The sequence below is a fragment of the Corvus brachyrhynchos genome, unplaced genomic scaffold, assembly GCF_000691975.1.
Source record: "Corvus brachyrhynchos isolate BGI_N302 unplaced genomic scaffold, ASM69197v1 scaffold209, whole genome shotgun sequence".
Taxonomy (NCBI): domain Eukaryota; kingdom Metazoa; phylum Chordata; class Aves; order Passeriformes; family Corvidae; genus Corvus; species Corvus brachyrhynchos.
The window spans coordinates 1,372,758-1,378,221 of NW_008246056.1; the positions used below are offsets into that span (position 1 = coordinate 1,372,758).

General features: G+C 42.5%; 1 pseudogene; it reads left to right on the plus strand.

The window, feature by feature from the left end:
- Positions 1-4,106: 4,106 nt before the first annotated feature.
- LOC103623352 lies at positions 4,107-4,728 on the plus strand (annotated as a pseudogene).
- Positions 4,729-5,464: the final 736 nt, after the last annotated feature.

The window sequence follows — 5,464 nt, forward strand, 5'->3', positions numbered from 1 at the left end:
CAGGGTGCTCCTGCAGGGATAGATCTAATGCTTCATGCATTTAGGAACAAGGCTGTCCCTCTCCTAGATGGGACTATGAGGCAAAAACTCCAACAAAAGTATGAAAACAATGGGTCCAAGGCAAAATACTCTGGCCAATGTAACCTACACTGAACTCCTTGTGACTTTGTATGAACCCCTGCAAGCATTATGATGTTTTTCACTGCTTGTATTAGTTGTTTTCCACCATAGTTCGTTCAATACTTCAAATTGCTGATCCAATAAAATCTGTTCCAGCACCTTATAGGCCCAGCTCAAACACATCTTTTAAAAACAACAGGGATTCTACCTAAACCCCTACCACAATGTCCTGAAGTGAGGCATAAGAAATGACCTAGTGATACAGATATGACATTCCTACATCCCTAGGAACAGCTGTATGAAAGCCTGAAGAAACTTTTCTGGGAAGACATGGGATCTGTTACAGGGTACAAGTATTTCCTTAGGCTTAAAGAAACTCACAGCACTAAAAATATTGTGGATAAATTCATCCCACTTTCATGGCCTCACTGGGACCTACTCAACTGAGCCTGAGTCATTGTGATTTCCAGAAGTTCTTTGCAGGATATCGGCATGAGTAGGCTCAAAAAATTGAGTCACAGCTGACTAACAACTCATGGCAGGTCAGGGAAACTGCCTGACACCGGCAAGGGGCCCTTCCCGAGAGGGGTCATTCACAAACAGCAATTCACACTTCCTATCTGAGCGATTATGTGAAAGGAAAGAAGAACGGGTGGGTTTAATGTTCTTTTTGTGTGCAATCAAAGAAGAGTTAAAGGGGCACCTAAGGGGACGCTGCCAGGGGCTAAACCTGATCCCACACACTACCCAGGCGTTGTCCCTCTGATGATTTTATCTGCGATACTTGGACTGCCAGCCTTATCCTACTCCCGTGTGCACCCCCCGAGCAGCCCACATTAACCACCCCAGCTCTTACGTTCAGTCACAGCCACGTACAGGGTGGATACTTGGATGCATTTTTTATCATCTCACCTGTGCTGAATGTTTTAACCAATGCCAGCACACGAACCCACACCTCCAAACCAAAACCTAATAGTCAAATATGTGGCCTGGGAGCCTGAGAAACACATATTTTATTGCTGAAATTGCTGCTTAGCAGAGTTTACTGTTTCAAAAGCTAGCTTTCCTCTTTCCCCTGCTGTCAAGGAGTGGCATCCTGGGTATCTCAGCCACTTCCCTGCCTCCCACAACAGGGAAAGTCTATCTTGGCAAGCATCAGCAAGAGTGGTAACTGCTGTGTGTTCCTACCCATCCCTTTTATTCACACGTTTGTTGATGCAAGTGTCCATAAATTAAACATGAATATTCCATGAGCAAGCCAACAGTTCGGAATCAGACCAACTGGTCCATACAAACCTATTTGTCTGCAGCTTATGTGTGCCATATTATTAACCAAGCATACACCACGGAAAAAGTGTAATAAAATAAAATCACTTGTTAAATCCACTCATTTAAGACATCCATCAACCCATGCTAGTCCACTTTTTGTTAATTATGCACTTCTATTTTTCGTTCTTGGTCTAAAAAAAGTACCTTTTTTTCTTATTCCCTGGTAACTGAAAATGTTGGTCTAGTTGGAAAAACAAAAATTGGGGATATTTTTTTTTCCGAGAGCTTGCTGAGCTTGCCTGATCAATGGCTCTGATAAAGAGCTATGTGCAACAAGCAGCATGTGTTAAAATGTTAGCCTCAATTAGCTTCATTGAGTGGTTTTTTAGTAGTCTGTTGCCCTTTAGAATAATTTTTGTCCTACATAAATAGGATCTGTGCAGGATTTTGAAACTTTAAGCATGCAAAATAGAAAGAAGAGTACAAGGGAGAGCTACAGTAAAAAACCACCAGCAGCAGAAATTATCTCCTCTCAAACTTTATAGGAAAATGAAGAATTTTGTTTATGTACATATATATTCTTTTATATAAAAAACTCATACAAGCACACATTCCCCCCACAACTTTTCTTATTATCACTGTCCTTTAAAATGAGATGCAAATGAATGCAAATTGCTGTTGTCTTCTAAGCACAGTAAAATAAACAGAGCAAACAAATTATCAGAGGCTGTAAATGTTGCCTGCACAATAAGAACAAATACATTTGTCAATAAATGCAATTTTTTTTTTAGCTACACAATGGTCACAACAGGAAATTTTAATGTCTCTATTTGAAGTTATTTATCCATTTTAACCAATTCAGGCACACCTTGGGAGGTGGATTCTTGTGAAACAGGTGATGTGAGGGTTTGATTTTCAGAACTAGGATGGTTCCATTGTTTGTTGGGATTGCTTAAGATGCCACTGGCTGAGTTTTGTTCCTTAACTGGAGAAGGTCAAAATGTTTGGGAGGTAGGAAAAGTGGTGGTGACCCCAAGACAAAAACACGTAAGAAAATTGAGAATTCATTTTGCCAGCACATTTGGAAACTGTATAAATCCTGCTCCTAAATTTGTTTTGTATCGTCTCTCACACTGGCCGAATTTGATTGCTGAACAAAATTTTGAAGGATCAGAGAAGGATGAAAGCATGAAGCTGTCAGCAGTGTTTGCTCCCAGAAGCCTAAGTTCAGCACCACTGCAGTCTGGATCAGACTTTTCAAAACACAGGGAGGTTCCTCCACCAACTTCAGTGCGTTTGAGGTCAAATCTTTCTGGAATACAGACGTTAGAGACTGCCCAATTAAATACAAATGATCTTCCTTGGGGCAGCACCACAAATCTGCTATTTACATAACATGGCAAAGGCTGAGCTAGTTTTGCTTATCTGCATCAGCAGATTGCCCCTTCGTCCTGACAGAAAAGTGCCTGACAAAAGCCAGTGTGAAATAAAAGCCACTTAAACCCAATTATGTGTTCAAGAAGATAACTGGGACAGTGAGGCTGAAGAAACAGTCCCCAAAAGTAAAATAATTAATTGGGAAGGTAATTTGTACTCACAAGAAGTCTGATAAACTCAAACACATATTGGCATTTACAGACTCAAGAGTTCACGTGGTATTTGTCTCTCTCGTGACCAGACATTAAAATTACACCTCCAGGCTCACAAATTAGAGAAAGCTGGTGTTAAAAAATAACTACATTATGTATATGATAAAAATAAATTAATGCTGTGCCAATTCAGTTTGGTCTCCAGTGTGATGTCTGAATGAAAACTTAAGACAGGCATTTAAAAAAAGCGAAGTTGTGCAGACTTCCCTCCTTGTGTGCTTCTTGTACAGCCTTTGGTGTGAACATGTATTGATCAATAACTGGTCTGGCTGAGGTGCTAGCACAGGATAAATTATTATGCTTACTGTAGTTAACTGTATTTCAATACTGCAATATAAACAACAGTGATAAATGGAAAGGACTTTTCCCAGTTTTTAAGTGCTTGTGAAAATAAGGAACCACTCCCAGCAGCATCCTACAGAAGTTCAGGCGCAGCTTCATCCCAGATTCCTGCATGAGCTCCCAATGCTGCAATCTGCTTCGGAAGAAGGTGTGTTTGGAAGTGTCTGCTGTGTTGATAGATGACAATATAATCAATATCTATATGTATCAATCAGTATAAGGTTCTCCTTTACACAGGTCATATGGAACAGTAGCATACCCTGCTGCCTACTAGAGAAGGCAGTAGAGCTGTCTTAGGTGACAATGTGAGATGTAACCAGAAGCATGTATTCTATCACCTTCTGTTAGGACCAGGTGGGGCAGGGTTCCTTACCGCCACTTCAGAACCACATCTGTCACCCCTTAATCAGACTGCAGCCACCACCCTGCCCAGCAGGGTGTCAGGTCGTATCGTAACTCTGTCAGGTTAAGCAGTGTTTCTGTATTATTGCCTTGTTATATATACTAGTAGACAACTGTTATTCCTATTTCTCATCACTTTCCCTGGAAGCCCCTTAATTTCAAAATTATAATAATTTGGAGGGAAGGGGGTTACATTTTCCATTCCAAGGGAGGCTCCAGCCTTCCTTAGCCTTCCTTTCCTGTCTTTCAAACCAAGACAGATCGTGGTGCCCAGCGTGTGGCTCGAGGGCATCGAGAGAGAAGGGTGAAAAAGGAATAACAGTTCCTGGTGCTGTGTCCTCAGCTTGCCATGGCATCAGGCAGTGGGACCAAGAACCTGGACTTCCACCGGAAGTGGGACAAGGATGAATACGAGAAACTGGCAGAGAAGCAGCTCACAGAGGAGAGAGAAAAGAAAGATGGCAAACCAGCTCAGCCTGTCAAAAGGGATCTTCTGCGGCACCGAGACTACAAAGTGGACCTGGAATCCAAGCTGGGGAAAACCATTGTCATCACCAAAACTACCCCTCAGTCAGGGATGGGAGGGTATTACTGTAATGTATGTGACTGTGTGGTGAAAGATTCCATTAACTTCTTGGATCACATTAATGGCAAAAAACATCAGAGGAATCTGGGCATGTCCATGTGGGTGGAGCATTCCACACTGGACCAGGTGAAGAAATGCTTTGAGGAGAACAAGAAGATGGCAGAGAAACAGAAGGACTATGACCTTGAGGAGAGGATGAAGGAACTCTGTGAGGAGGAAGAGAAGGCCAAAGCCTACAAGAAGGAGAAGCAGAGAGAGAAGAAGCAGCATGCAGAGGAAGATTTGACCTTTGAAGAGGATGATAAAATTGCAGCTGTGATGGGTTTCTCTGGTTTCGGCTCAACCAAAAAGAACCACTGAGCAGCTCCAGACTCTCTTCTTTCTCTAAACAGTTTGTTTTTGCCCAGGGTACTCTGGATAATTCTTCAAAGACTTGATTGAAGACTTGCATGTAAATCTACCAGTAGAAGCTGGCTGGAAGAGTTGAAAAGCGATTCCATGCTCTACCTCTGCTGCAGATCAAGCTCTGCCTCTCATTAGCTTCCTTTCTCCTGTGTCCTAGATCTGGACGCTCAGCTGCTCTGTGGCCGTGTGTGTGCAGAGAAGTGCTCTGTTTGGTACTTTTTTTGTCAATAAAGTGCAGCCATTATGTATAGGTGGCCTGGTTCAGGATTAATCTAGTTGTCAACCAGGCCCTACTTGTCACCCAGGCTGTGTTTGAGATGCTGGGAGGGATTCAGTTGCTTTTAGGGTCATAATGGAAGGAAATGTGCCGCAGCAAGCAGCGTGAGAGGTGCATCTTTATGGCTTGTGCTGGGCAGAGCTGGTGGCTGCATGGAGTCTGGGTTGCTGAAACTTTCCTGTGTGTTTTATCTGCAAGGGAGACTTCCCTCATTTTCTTTGTGTTTTATCCCATAATTTCAGTATCTTTAAGGTAGGGGGAAATTTTTTCCCCATTACTGGTCTAGGATAGAGCCAATGTAAGAAAGGTGTGTACAATTTGCCAGAAATAAATGGAACATTTTTTGAGCTCATGATGCCTCTGGTCATCAGCAACAAGATGCAATGTACCAATGGGCTTATGACCAAGGGGTGG